Source organism: Panthera leo, chromosome C1 (genome assembly GCF_018350215.1).
Source record: "Panthera leo isolate Ple1 chromosome C1, P.leo_Ple1_pat1.1, whole genome shotgun sequence".
Classification (NCBI taxonomy): domain Eukaryota; kingdom Metazoa; phylum Chordata; class Mammalia; order Carnivora; family Felidae; genus Panthera; species Panthera leo.
In genome coordinates, this window is record NC_056686.1 from 17172554 (window position 1) to 17186410 (window position 13857).

At 35.0% G+C, this 13857-nt stretch overlaps 1 long non-coding RNA gene across 1 annotated transcript; it reads left to right on the forward strand.

Annotated features, from left to right (window-relative positions):
• The first annotated feature begins 363 nt into the window (after positions 1 to 363).
• On the forward strand, positions 364 to 3921 carry LOC122227174. Its single transcript, XR_006205914.1, has 3 exons — positions 364 to 440; positions 3210 to 3237; positions 3791 to 3921. It is a non-coding gene; the product is annotated as an uncharacterized LOC122227174 (long non-coding RNA).
• The last annotated feature ends 9936 nt before the right edge of the window (positions 3922 to 13857 follow it).

The following is a 13857-nucleotide window of genomic DNA, read 5'->3' on the forward strand; positions in this document are numbered from 1 at the left end:
TAAAAATCCACTGAATAAACATAAACTTTTTATATACCAGATGGATTTCTTACTGATGACCAACTAATTTCAAAGATGCCTTAGTATTTGATTGTTCTCCACTAGTTTTTGTTTTGTTTTTAAGTAAATTCTTCAGTGGACTACTGAAATGGTTCTATCAAATACTTCAGGTGAATTTCCCAATTTGATCTTGTTAAATTAGGTTGCCATGAGACGTAGAATGTGGAGTATTTGTACACAGTCCTATTCTAAATTTTTTCTAGATCGCCATCAGCCTTGTTTCTAAAAGATTTGATTATCAAGACAAAATAGGAAACGGGAGAATATATATCATGCATGTGCAGACACTCATGTTCTGACTTTGCCGAAGACCCCAGTCCTTGTCGGTCCATTCACTACAAAGTTCTACAGTGAATAAATGGAGTTTAAGCAAACTTCAGGTAACCAAGTAAAAAACACTACAGATGTGTAGTTTTCAAAGAACAAGCTTGACAGAAAAATAAATGTTAAAATTTTTGGTGTTACTAAATTAACTTAAAAAATTTTTAAATATTGACATAGATATCAAATTTAAAATAAAGGATGTTTGAAAACAACTTTATGAAGCAGATAAACGAATATGCCACTTTCAAGATTTTTTGGTCTTCTCCATCTTCTAGTTCTAGAGGAGAATTTATAAGGCCATGCAGGAAGGATTACCTAGATATAGCTGGCTCAGAAACGTGAGAGACACGATGTGGGGTTTAGAACCCAATGAGGGTTCTGGGTACATAAGAAAGCATTTGGGACAAAGCAGCAGTAACACCTGATTCTGTCTGATGAATCTAAAGTGTGTTTTAGATTAATCTTTGCTTTTCACTTTACAACTAAATAATTTAAGTCCTGCATAAAACTTCACACAAAGGGAAAACACTTCAAAGTCGTAACTATTTCCTGATGTAATATAAGAATACCTTTTTTGACCTTAAGGATTAAGAGAACTGATGCTATGTTTATAAAATAAAAAAAGTAATCAAAATATCCATAATCATTTTGACAAAATCTATACCACTTAAGTTGTTTTGTAATTTTTAGATTGATTACAGCAAGTATGCAACTAGAGGAAAGAGATTTCATAAGCCTGTTTTTTAGAAAATGTTCCATGTTGTATTTTTTACCTATGTCCTTCTTCAAGTCTGAGTGCTCCAATACATGCTAGTGGGAAAAAAAAATCAAAATTAGCATTAGCACATGAATTTTCAGTTAATACTGCAAACAGAATCACCAGGAGAAAAAAGGCCAGAGTAAAGAAAACTCAAATGTGTGACTAAATGAGAAACCCTTGAAACATGAAATCAAACTATTACTTACCAAACCTCTATACCATCTCCTAACAAACATCCAGGAAAAATTGTGGGAGATCTAAAATGTACCACACATGAGTAGAGAGAACACTTTAATAGCCCTCCCCCTAAATAACAGAATTTAAAATGAAAAATTTTCAAACAAGATACAAGCCAATGAAGTAGAATTATTTAAGTCGTTTAGATTTCTCAATTATGAATGAATTTCTAGAGTTTTCTACTTCTAAGGATGCTAAAATCCTTTGAAAAAGCAAAGCAAAAACAAAACGAACCAAAAAAAATCATTTAAATATGGGAGAAAAAAACCAACGCAGAACATGTGGTAGAGGGAAGCTGAAGGGAACAAAGAGAGAAACGCGAAAATGAAAACCAAAACAAGAACTCTCTACAATACTCTGGCGCTTTTAGCTTTGAACAAATCAGTTATTTGGTATCTGAATCATGGCTCTACTACACTATAAAACGTTCCTGCAGCTCAGTGTCTCCATCTGTGAAGATTAAAGGAGACTGCCCAAACAGCACTTTGAATAAGTACTTGGCATGCACGCAGGAAGCACTTAACAAATGCTACTAGCACCAAGCATAAATTCACTCAAATATTTTTTTATTGTCTATTATTTTTAATTTTGCAAGAGCAAAGCAGGGATCTCTCTGACTGGCTAGCATTGGAGTCCGGATTTTAAGAATGTTATCTAATGATACTCTGACTTTCCCAACAGCTTCAGGTCAATTCTCTAAAATGCTGTCTTTACAATGTAAGTAGAGGACCTCAGCATAAGGGATCGCTCCACTCCTTACCTGGCATCAATTATTGTTACTGATATCAAAAGGAGATGGTAGGCAGTGCGCCCTTACACATACAGTGTCTGCATGCTAAATGACAGGTGAACTGAATGTTCGAGATTGCTCTAGAGATCATCAAAGTGACCGGCTACATACTTCCAGGTATAAAATCAACTTTTTTCCTCTGAAGCTTTTGTACATATAAAGAAGCAAAAAAGAAAATATTTTAGCATGCTAAGAGTAGGGCAAGAGAAGTACACAAAAGCAAATTAATTTCTACAAACTTAAACCTAACATCCTAGAATAAACTTTTGCTCTTAAAAAAGCTGGTCATTGAAAATGCCCCTACAATAAATCTAGCACACTGGTAAGAAAAAGATTTTGTCTCCTGATCTAAAAACCTAAATATATACTTGTAGAGAAAGATAAAAATCAAAGTATAATACTTGCTTTACACAAACTAGCTGCACAACCCTGGCGAGGCCAGTTTCCCCACGTACTACTACCTAAGTCAGGAGTTACTGTATTAAAGAAATATAAAGCATGTAGGTTCGCGTACTGCCAGACACAGGAACTCAATGAACGGGAGCTCTTCCTTGACTACATGAGGGGTGTTGGATTAGGTAGCAATCAAAGGTCAAAATATCAAGGACCCTTTCTTTCTGCACTTTAATTTCCCCAGGAAGAGACAGCTGGAGCACAGATGTCATGAGTCAAGTCTAATGGACTTTAAGGAAACTTATCACGGTGACTAAAGTAAAAAAATCTTGAATTTCACCTATAGTACGGATGACTACTGCAATAACATTACAGTCCCTATACTTTCAGAAAACACAAAAGCATGTGAAAATTTATGTACTCACCTGTGCAATTTTTAGGCCAGGACTGGCCAACTAGACTGTTTTTCTACTGTTTGGTCTATGTACTTTCAAGAGGTGAGATTTTGATAACTGTGAAGAGATTATTCTGTAATAGTTAAGAGCAGAGAATCTCTTTGAGTCACTAGGTTCAGCCTCAAAACCGGACAGCAAACGTTCATCTCTAAATGATTAATTCGGACCCTGCTGCATTTTCTACTTACAGATTGTTACCCACAGCATCTTATAACAAGGTAAGATACCGTCTTGTCAAAATGCCATTTAAGTAATTCTAAATTTCTAAACGTTCCTTGGGGTACTGGTTGGAGTCTAGAAATCATTTTGTATGTGGCAATTTTGATAGCTCAACAATCTATTCCTGTTATTTCATGAATAACCCATTTCAAACCAAGTCTTTTAAGAAAATGGAACACTCTCCAAAGTAGTTGCTAGCAAGTAGTGAGACAGACAAAGCAGTGTAACTTTCCTAAAGCTAACAGAAGTTTAAGCAGAATCACAGTCAGATTAGGAAAAGAATAAAAGGTGTGGAAGGAAAGACAAGTAGTATATATATGAAAGGCCTCAAAGTTAAGAATTTAGATTTGTTACCATGATGTAATGGGAATGTTGGCATTTGTGTGACAATTATGGCAATCGTATAGGACAAAGAGAGTAGCAAGAGTGTTTCAGCAGGACAATTAGGAAGAGGTGAAACAATCTAGGAATTGACTTGGAAATCACAGAGCAAGTCTTGGACTTGGGGGGTACATCCAGCAGATTAAATATGATTTTTTTCTCCCTTAACAGAACACCAGCTCCAAAAGGGAAGACTGACTTATAACCACTGCTGTATTTTTCAGTACCTATTATATTATCTAACACAAAGGTAGTTCTCCAAAATTACCATCTAGATCTGAATGTAAATGCTGTTGTAATTAGTAAAACACAATTCATTTATGAGATATTCCTGAATTCCTAGCATCTTTTAATACAAGTTTTCCAATTAACTGAAGTATTACAGGACAACTGTTAGTTGTTAATGACTGGTCTGGCATTTTTTCCTACATTAGTGCCAAGTCATTCTCTTGTAAGATTAAGAACTGCCAGGGGCACCTGGGTGGCGCAGTCGGTTAAGCGTCTGACTTCAGCCAGGTCACGATCTCGCGGTCCGTGAGTTTGAGCCCCGCGTCAGGCTCTGGGCTGATGGCTCGGAGCCTGGAGCCTGTTTCCGATTCTGTGTCTCCCTCTCTCTCTGCCCCTCCCCCGTTCATGCTCTGTCTCTCTCTGTCCCAAAAATAAATAAAAAAAAAAAAACGTTGAAAAAAAATTTAAAAAAAAAAAAAAAGAACTGCCACCCTAGGATAGATTAATTACTAGCTCAATTAAGTAAAAGACGTAGAAGAATAAACATGACTCAATTAACAGAAAATTCAATAGAAGGACCATCAAAATTGCAACCTGTCAGATTAAGACGTGCTTCCCAAACACATAATTCTTTTACAGTTGTGTCTATAAGCCTTTGTTCACTATGCCGGATGCTCCACCTTGTTTCCCCAATACCAGTACAGGGCCAGGAACATATGTACTCACTACGCATCTGTTAAATGAACACATACTGGTAACTATTTTCAACATTATCAAGTTTCTTGTGATCTGGAGGTACATAGGAGAGAGTGAAAGACTGAGGTCAAGAGATATAAAATCCAATAGTCCTAACAGTGGTTGAAGTTCCTACAGAGGGACAAAGGACAGGAAGGGGACATTACAGGGGACAAGGAAATTCACAGAAGTGTGTATCAAACCAAGCCAGCAAAAGGCTACAGAAGTTTCAGGTCTGCATCAAAAATAACAAGCAAGGAATAGTAATAGGGAGAAAAAAGGCAACTGAAACGGCATGAAAGTCATTGCTGCCATAAGCACACTGGTTTTGACTGAAAAGCAACGAAAATGATTGATAATTATGAATCTTCTAGGCAGAAACTGGCTAGATGGAACCCCAAAGCAACTGAGGGGTCTTTAGTTTATCAGATCTCATTTGTAACTGAAGCTGGTCTTGGTGCTAACTTTAACTAGAGCCAGTCTGACTTTGATTAATACCTTCCAGGTCGTTAAGTAAACCCCAGTTCTGATATTACTAAGTTGTTTAATCACCAGCCAAGTGTCTGTATATATTATATACACATACATATATAGGCTGTTATTATTAGAGAACGGACTTTCCCAAAGGATGCCATTCAGCTTTGCTTAAGCACATCCACAGGCTTCCTTCTGCAGGAATCAAAGTGAGAGGAAAGGAGTTCTGGTTCTGCTCTATCTTTATTGTATAACTCTAGCCTAGGCAAACCAGGTGAGTTATGAAGTGAAATGGAAACAATAATGCCCCACTTCTAAAACACACACACACACACACACACACACACACACACACACACACACACACACACACAGAGGCACGCACGCACACAAATGGAAAGAACAACTGTAATCAGAAAGGTGTTTAAAAAAAAAAAAAAAAGGATAATCAACACTACACAAAGCCATGGTTATGTATGCACCCAGCATACTTCATGACCTTCAGGTAGCCACTTCAAAGACATAGAAGCCAGGGAAGGCACAAAACAGGGCAACTAAGAAGTATTTACAAAAATAAAGTGGCTTTTACCTTCAAAGAGTAAGAACTCCAATCTGGAAAGAAAGTTAAGACAGTAAAATTGAATTCCATGTAAAATCATGATGATTGCAGATAAAATACCAACAGGCCTGGCTCCATTTTATTAAAAGTAATTGAAAATGAATCCTGAAACTCTAACTAGGAGATGTTTTAAAGCTAGAAAAAGAAACCTCAAAACACAAGATGTTTGTGACTTCTGTCAAAAGTACAAAAAAAGAGAGTAGTCTGCAAAACCACAAACAAGTTTAAGAAGCATTATTCAATGAATGGAGGCTACACAGTTAGCTTTTATTTCCAGGGGCAAGTTGTACAGTTATTCAGTGGCTGTCCGTAGTTTTACTATCACAACACAAAACAGCTCTTTTGCTCTTATTCCTAAAACTAGCTTTTGGCCCCATCTATAGTTCTGAGCTGGGGGAACCACCAGTCTAACTTTAACTAGATAGTAGTATCCCATTTATTCAATATTTCAAAGAAGCCGAATGACATTTACCCGGCAAAACTGTACAGAGCGAGTAAAATTCACAAGGTAGGACAGAGTGGTAGTTAAAATGTAAGCTCTGGTATCAGACCCACCTGGGTTCAAAACCAGATTGGCTACTGCTAGTTAGGAGGCTAGACCAAAATATCTCTGCACTTCCATTTCCACACTTACACTTTACAGGGTTAAGTTTCAATAACTTCAGACAATGACAGCCCATTGGAGATATTCAGTACTAGCTCTTCTGTCATTTATTTTTGACTGAAATTATCACCAGTTCAACATGTTAACTTCAGTTCTCTCTTCCTGACTGAAGTTCCAGCTGGCAGTTATACACCTTAGAACTTTTTAAAAAAGAAAATGTTCATGAGTGAAAAATAAGAGGCTGCAGCTAAAAAGACCGGTAAGCCAGTGGGTTAAACCATATAGTCTTAAGAGACGCGTAGTCCTGAGTGTCTTTTGAAAAGGAGCCATTATTTCCTTTCTTTCTCAACCACCTCAGCAGTCGCTCCTGTCAAATATATGAATACACTGTAATACTGCGACAAAAAAACGTGTTATCAGACACTAGATTAACCAGGTTCAAAACACATAATGAAGTATGAAACAGCTTGACCTCGTAACAAACGTCAAGAGTTACAGGGGATCGAGAAAAAAGTTATTTTTAGTAAATCTACCCCATCTGCACGAAGCAGTATCTGTATGTCTGTTTATCTTCAGGGAGGGAAGAAATGTTTCAAAGAACTGCTTAATTCAACCATGACCACAGATTTCTCATTTAGAGGCTTAGTTTTCAGTAACAGAAAAATAAAAATGTAAGGAAACCTACCTTCACATTTGTTCTTTCCGATTCAGACACAAGTCACCTCACCTTTGTATTTTTAGATTTTCTTTAATTAAAAATGGAACTATGTATAGGTTAAAATTCTTAAAATCAAGTTACTCTGACCATATCCAGTGGAAAGTAAACTTATTTTTAGTTAACTAAACAAAAAAAATCATGGACACGATTTACAAACTTTTCTGCTCTCCAGGAGTAATCTAAATCATACACATTATTCATGTGTTCCAATAAAGCACTGCAACAGGAGCACAAAACACCTTTTAAATTTTCAGTGGCATTTCTGGAAGATTTGATGATTAGCACTACTATAAAATTCTATTATTGTCTCCCGGAATCTAATCTGAATTCTTTGAGGATAATGATCACGACTTACTAATATTGTATTTCTAACTCCGAACACATTAAATACTCAGTAGTTGTGAAATAAATGGATGACGTATCAACTACCAATGTTAGGCAAAAACTAAACCTTTTCAATAAAATAGCTAACTTTTAGCCAATTCTCTAGATTTGATTGATGATGTATAACACCAATCCATTTAAAATCCCTTCTTAAGATTACTGTACTTTCTGAAACGAAAAACAAGTTACTAGCTTTCATAATACCTTTCCAGGACAAAATCCAGAACTGGAACTTTTGGTAATTCCTATCATTGAGAGCTCACACTACGGAGAAATAAACAACTGTTGTACACATTTTTGCAATCTTCTAAGGTGGAAAACATCACGTTACATTAATAAAAAGAAGATAAAGAATTTTTAACACCAGAAGACATGATGAAGGCTTACTTTGGGTTGGTTATCTTATTAGATTTAAACCTTTTTTTTCCCAAATGTTTATTGATTCAACAAGCTCACATAATTTCTATACTGAGAATTTACACTCAGTGTTCAGCTGCTAGAGTAGTTACCAAACTTCTTTCTTCAAGGCTACTATATCCATCTACAGACACTTAAATATTCTGCCCTAGACAAAATCTTTGGGTAAATTGTAAGAAGCACTTATCATTGCTTTGATCTCTTGTCCAGATTAAAACAAAAGCAACACTAAAATACTAAACATCATTTTTTAAAACCAGTGACTTTTCAGAAAATATTGGCCAGATCATTATTAATGTGGTATTTCACATTATTAATAACCTCCCTCTGGCAGACATTTAGTCTACCCCAAACAAAACCTTGCAAACATTTTGAGAACTAGTGTTCTTAGAGCCAGACCAACTTGGTCAGTTATAAACTCAAAGAAGTGACTTGTGAATTTAGACATGATAAATAAGCCTTGGGCTCCTCCCAAATATACATTCATATTACTATCATGGTGACCTTAAATTCAGGACTGATAAATACAGAGAATCCCTGATTCTGTTCTGAAATACCCATTACTTTAAGCAGTGGATCAAATGACACAGAATTCTACAAGCAAGAATTAACAGGCTTTTAACAAAAATACTGGTATCTAGTGACCTATTTATTTCTATAGGGCTCAGATTTTCATGAAATAGAACAGCAGAAAATACCTGGAATAATCTAAAGCCATATTATTTTATCTAGAAAAATGTTCTAAGACCACCTTTCTTTCTGCATCAGGGGACAGAATATTTACTGTAAGAGTGCATTATGTAGGTTCTCCACACCACCAATTTTAGGGCTGAGCATACTGACTACATTTATGTGTGGTTTTTTTTGTGTTCTTGCGTATGTACACGTACACACACACACATGCACACACTCAGGTCAGATAAATGAAGCTGTTTAACAGACTCTTCCACCAAGTCCTTGAAAAATGCAGAAAGGGCTGAAAACAAATATTAGATGATGGGAATAAGCCATTCCAATATACCAATACTTTAAAAATGCCAAAATACTGGTATAGACAGAACTCAAAAAGGAAAATAAATCTGGATTCTGTGAATAAAATACGTTGAAGTGAAATTTAAAATTTTCAAATAATTTGGAAAGTGGCACCTCTTTCTAAATCAGGTATAATTTTGACTAGGTGAAAAAAATGGCTTTCTCAGAGAACAAAATGCAATGATACTTTGGCCTAAATTTTTATAGATGAATGACAGATGAAAAACAAAACAAATGACAACTATCAACATAACAGACATAAAAACACATTTTAAGCATCCACGTTAAGCTAGGACAAAACGATTTTAAATTCAAATTAGGCTGGCTTTATTTGAGGCATAACTTTTTAAAAGAGCCTTAAACTAAACGTAAAATTGTTCATAAAAATATAAACTTTAAAGTAAACATAAAATTCAACATTTAATTCTGACCTCACATTATTTGGCCTATTTCCAACCTAGTAGTTAAGAACGTACACTTGGGAGTCTGGCAGAAAAGGGTTTTAATCCTGGTTTTGCCACTTCATAGACAGGTGAACCACTAGCTATATATAATAAATTCCTTAATCTCAATTGCTGAGTTGCTCATATGTAAAGTGGGGACAATACCACCTACCTTAAAGGGTTGTTGGTTACGTAATATACAATGTCAAGCAATTCCTTAGCACAGTGCCTGGTATACAGTACTCACACCATAGTATGACTAACCCACCATAAGAAGAAAAAAGCTTGGCTAAGGAAAAGAAACAGCAGAGTATTTATTTTCTGTACTTCATCTGTATTTTTATTTTTCAAAATAAAATAAAATAAAGTTTGAGAGTCAAAAAGCCAATTATTCTGCCAAATTTATCAGGGACTACCTACCTTCTAGCCTCTCTTTATATAAAAACAGACATACCTGCCATTTCTATTCTTCACGAGCATTTCCCATCTGTTGATCTTAATCCATATAAATTGATTTTAAAGTCACCTTTAAGGATTTTCCTTAATCTGCTTTAGCTTTTCACTGCCCACTCTAGATTTACTTTGATCTAATTAGTGAATATTAACCATGTTTTTTCTTTCAACGTTCTGAAATCTCAAGAAAAATAAAAACACACAGGTATTTTTTAGTAACCTATCAGCTTTCCCTTTCTGAGCTTTCAGAAGTTATTTTATCTTCCATGACTCTTGTAACACACTTCTTGATCTAATTCCTAAACAAACAGGCCATGACATGTCCTTAGCGACCTGATCTTTTTTGCTCTTTCCTATTGTAATTTTCCATTAATTGTTTAAAACTTTATTAAAGCCTGTTTTTCTAAACTCACTTCATTTTCTTGCAAACTATGCTCCTAAACTTTCCTCTGGATCTTGAACACTATTAATATATGTGGTGGCCTTTCCCAAAGTTTTAAATTTCCAACTGGACCAACCAGATCCTGCAAACCACTGCAAGTATCTATTGCTGGTATCTTTTCTACTAAGGTCTACTCTGAATCCCCAGAGGGGTGTGAGATAATCTATTACTCAAAGTGTAGTCAGGGACACTGACATCACCTAGAAGCATGTTAGAAATGCAAATTCCTACCCCGTTGCAAATCCATTGAATTATAATATGTATTTAAAAAAAAAAAAATCCCCAGGGATTTCCACTCACACTGAAGTTTGAGAAATACTGTTGAATGAGGAATTGGGACCTAAACAGTTTTTAACTTGAAAATTAAAATAATCACAAGCTTTTTCAATATTATTTTGACAAATGCAACAAATGATCTCATTTATCTTTTTTCATATTTTGAAAAGTTAAATAGAAACGATGTTACAACTAACATACTTACTCATTACTTTAAAAGAAGTTTTAATAAAAATATTAATTGTTGGTTGTATTTAGACAGATCAGATTTTTCCACACCAACTCTATGTAGGTTATACTTAAATATGATTAACCTGGTAAGGTTCTGCTTAACAGGAAGCATGGAAAGTTTCAATATGACCAGCCAATGTTAAACATGTTTGGTTAAACATCTAACCAAAAATATTTAGTTATATCATAACTTGCCAGAAATATACCCAAGTTGCTCTGACCACACCAATTCAGCAAAATATATAAAGCCCTTTATAATCAATAGGCTTAACAAAAACAATTTTTGATAATATTTTGATCAATATAAAACACAAATATTTCAAAATAACCATTTAGCTGACAAAAACAGTAATGGCTTTTTAAACAATATTCACTGCTGTTTGATCTACTTACATACAAACCCAGACAACTGATACGTGCAGATTTAAAGGATTCCTGACTCAAGTATTGAAAGTATAGGCATGTTTTTGTCTCCAAATTCTATTCAACAGTGCTTGATACAGTATATGAAATCTTTGATAATGCAGTATTTTCATATTTAAGGAAATATGTTCCCTTTTACTGAAAATTGAAGCTGAACTCCTTCCCGCCGCCCCCCCTCGCCCCAATGTCACTATCCTTGACAATACAGGTCCTCACCTTTATCCTTGTAGAAAATAATTTTAAAGTGATCGAACCTGTTATTTTAAAGGCATGACTTGAGCTGTACGATTTTGTAACTAATTTTAAGCTCCTGCCCTCCTAATAAATGGCTAGGTGGACCTAAAAATCACCCTTTGGGAATTTTAGGTAAATAGTTGAATAAAACACTACTTTTGCTTCTTAGTTTTTGAGGAAATGCCTATACATGATTGTGAGTTCAGTCACAAATTTCAAGTGTAGGTCAATAGAAATGTGTTTTTCATAGCTATAGGCAGAAAATAGTCCCCTACGTGAATATAATACACTCCACTGAAAATATCTAATAAAATCTAATTATTTCTAAAACATAAACTAAATAAATTCAGGGCTTTAGGTAGAGCCAAAAGATACCAAGAGCCTAAGCCTAAATCCATTGTCAAAAGCAAGGTCTCTTATTTTTGGAAAAAAACACACCATAAATCAGTAAGCTGCCGATCCTAACCCCAACTCTGTCAACATTCAAAGCGGCCCAAGTTTAAATATTTTTTTCTGTTAGAACATTCCTTCCTGTCTCAGTGAATGATCTGTTGATTTTGGACAAAAGGAAAACAAAAACAATAAAACAATAAAATCTTTCTGGAAAATACTGACCTAGAGGAAGTATTTTGTCTACTCTTCTTATATTAAAACAATAGGGCAATCACTTTTTTTCCCCCTCTATTAGCTCACATTTATTTAACAGTCTTCATTTCAAAGAAACAAGGCAGAATACTCCCTGTGAAGGGTTTCTCACTCAATTTGTTTATAGATCATTAGGTCTCTATCACTTTCCTCCTAGATCTTTTTTTGCTGTTACTGGTACGTATCTGCAGAAAAATGAGCACATTATTTCAAGTAAATTTCCATCTGAGTTGCAAAATTTCTACCTCTTTTGGTAGAAAGAACTCATGAGAATAAGTACTGTATTAGGGCTCTCCTGAACAGAATGGGATCAGTATTAAAACAGAAATCCTCGTAAAGTTTAAGAATTAGCTCTTGATATGGTACTTCTTGTATATTGGAGACATTTCCCAATGATGCATCTAAACCCTCCAACACAGCCTTCCTGAAATATTCCCTCACCACTTCTTCACCTGCTGACATGTTATGTCAAGGGGTCAAGAACACCAGGGGAATAAAATGCCTACTGAAAACACTGCGTAAGTGTTTACTTTTGTCCACCTCTGTATGTTTTCTGGTATCATTTCCAAATGCCATAATTATATCAGAAAAAGTTAGTGGCAGCCTGTTATGCCAAAGCCAACATTCCCATCTTACACCTGTAGACCCAGGTCTAACCCCCCAGTAAAGCTACTTCCTGACACTTTAATAACCCCCTCAATTTCAGCCCTTTTATTTTTACTTCTTCCCACTCCTTCACTACCTTCCTTCAAAAGGTGCCCAATATCTAGTACTGAATCTGAAGACAGGAACTCCATTTGACCACAAAAGTCTCAATTATAGAAATACTGAATCTGTTTTCCACAATTGAAATCAGCACGCCCCACCCAAAATCACCAACACAACATTTTGAACATGTTAGATTTTATTAAGAATATTTAACATTGTACAAATATTCCAATACAGTTATGGTACCTGAACACTGTACCAAAAGCACGATTTTTATTAAACTGATTAAGTGGTCTTGCAAATGGTCCTATTTTGATATTCTCATATTACTGTGTGCATATAGCAATGTAATGTCTGCAGGAGCTTTCAGCTCAATTATATAAATAGCCTTATAACATAGTACTAAACATCTTAATTGGATTCATTAAAGTACAATTCTACCTATGTTACTGAACAAGCTAGAAAAGTCCCTTTTGTCCAACCATCATAGATGAGAAATCAAGAAAAGTAATGTTCACAGGATCCTAACAAAGTTACTACATAAAATGAAAGCCCTTGTTTGTATTTGAGGAATTTAAGTCTTCCCCCGTGATACCTACTTTTCTGACCCCACGAAATGTGTTTTATTGTTAGTATATAAAAGCTAACTAGAGTTTGTACTGCGTTTTCCTTAACTTAGATGAACCCCTCAGAATTACTTGAGTGTTCCTACTACTTACTATAACAAGTTTTCCAAAGAGCACCATTATTAGTGCAATCTCTATCTTTTCTATCACTGATACACACATATAATATGTCAAAAGAGAAACAAGTACCTCAACAAAATAATGCAATTACTGCAATTTTTAAAGTACAATTTCATTGTAGCGATTTACAGGTAATCTACAGCAAGCTTACAGACAAGATTTCAGGACACTAGAACGTTTAACATACATCTAAGAGATTCTTCCTAGACTGATACACTCAACTGAGAAAGAAGGCATAAGAATATCAGGGAGGTTCTTCAGGCATGAATAATTACTTTTAATCAGACATATTACAATTATTTTTTATGGATTATGATCAGAAATGCTTAGTTATTAAAGGTAATTCCCTTAATTTATACTTTACTATCATGGAATCCTCCATTATGAGAGATTTTAATCTTAAATAATCATCTAAAAACTGACTCC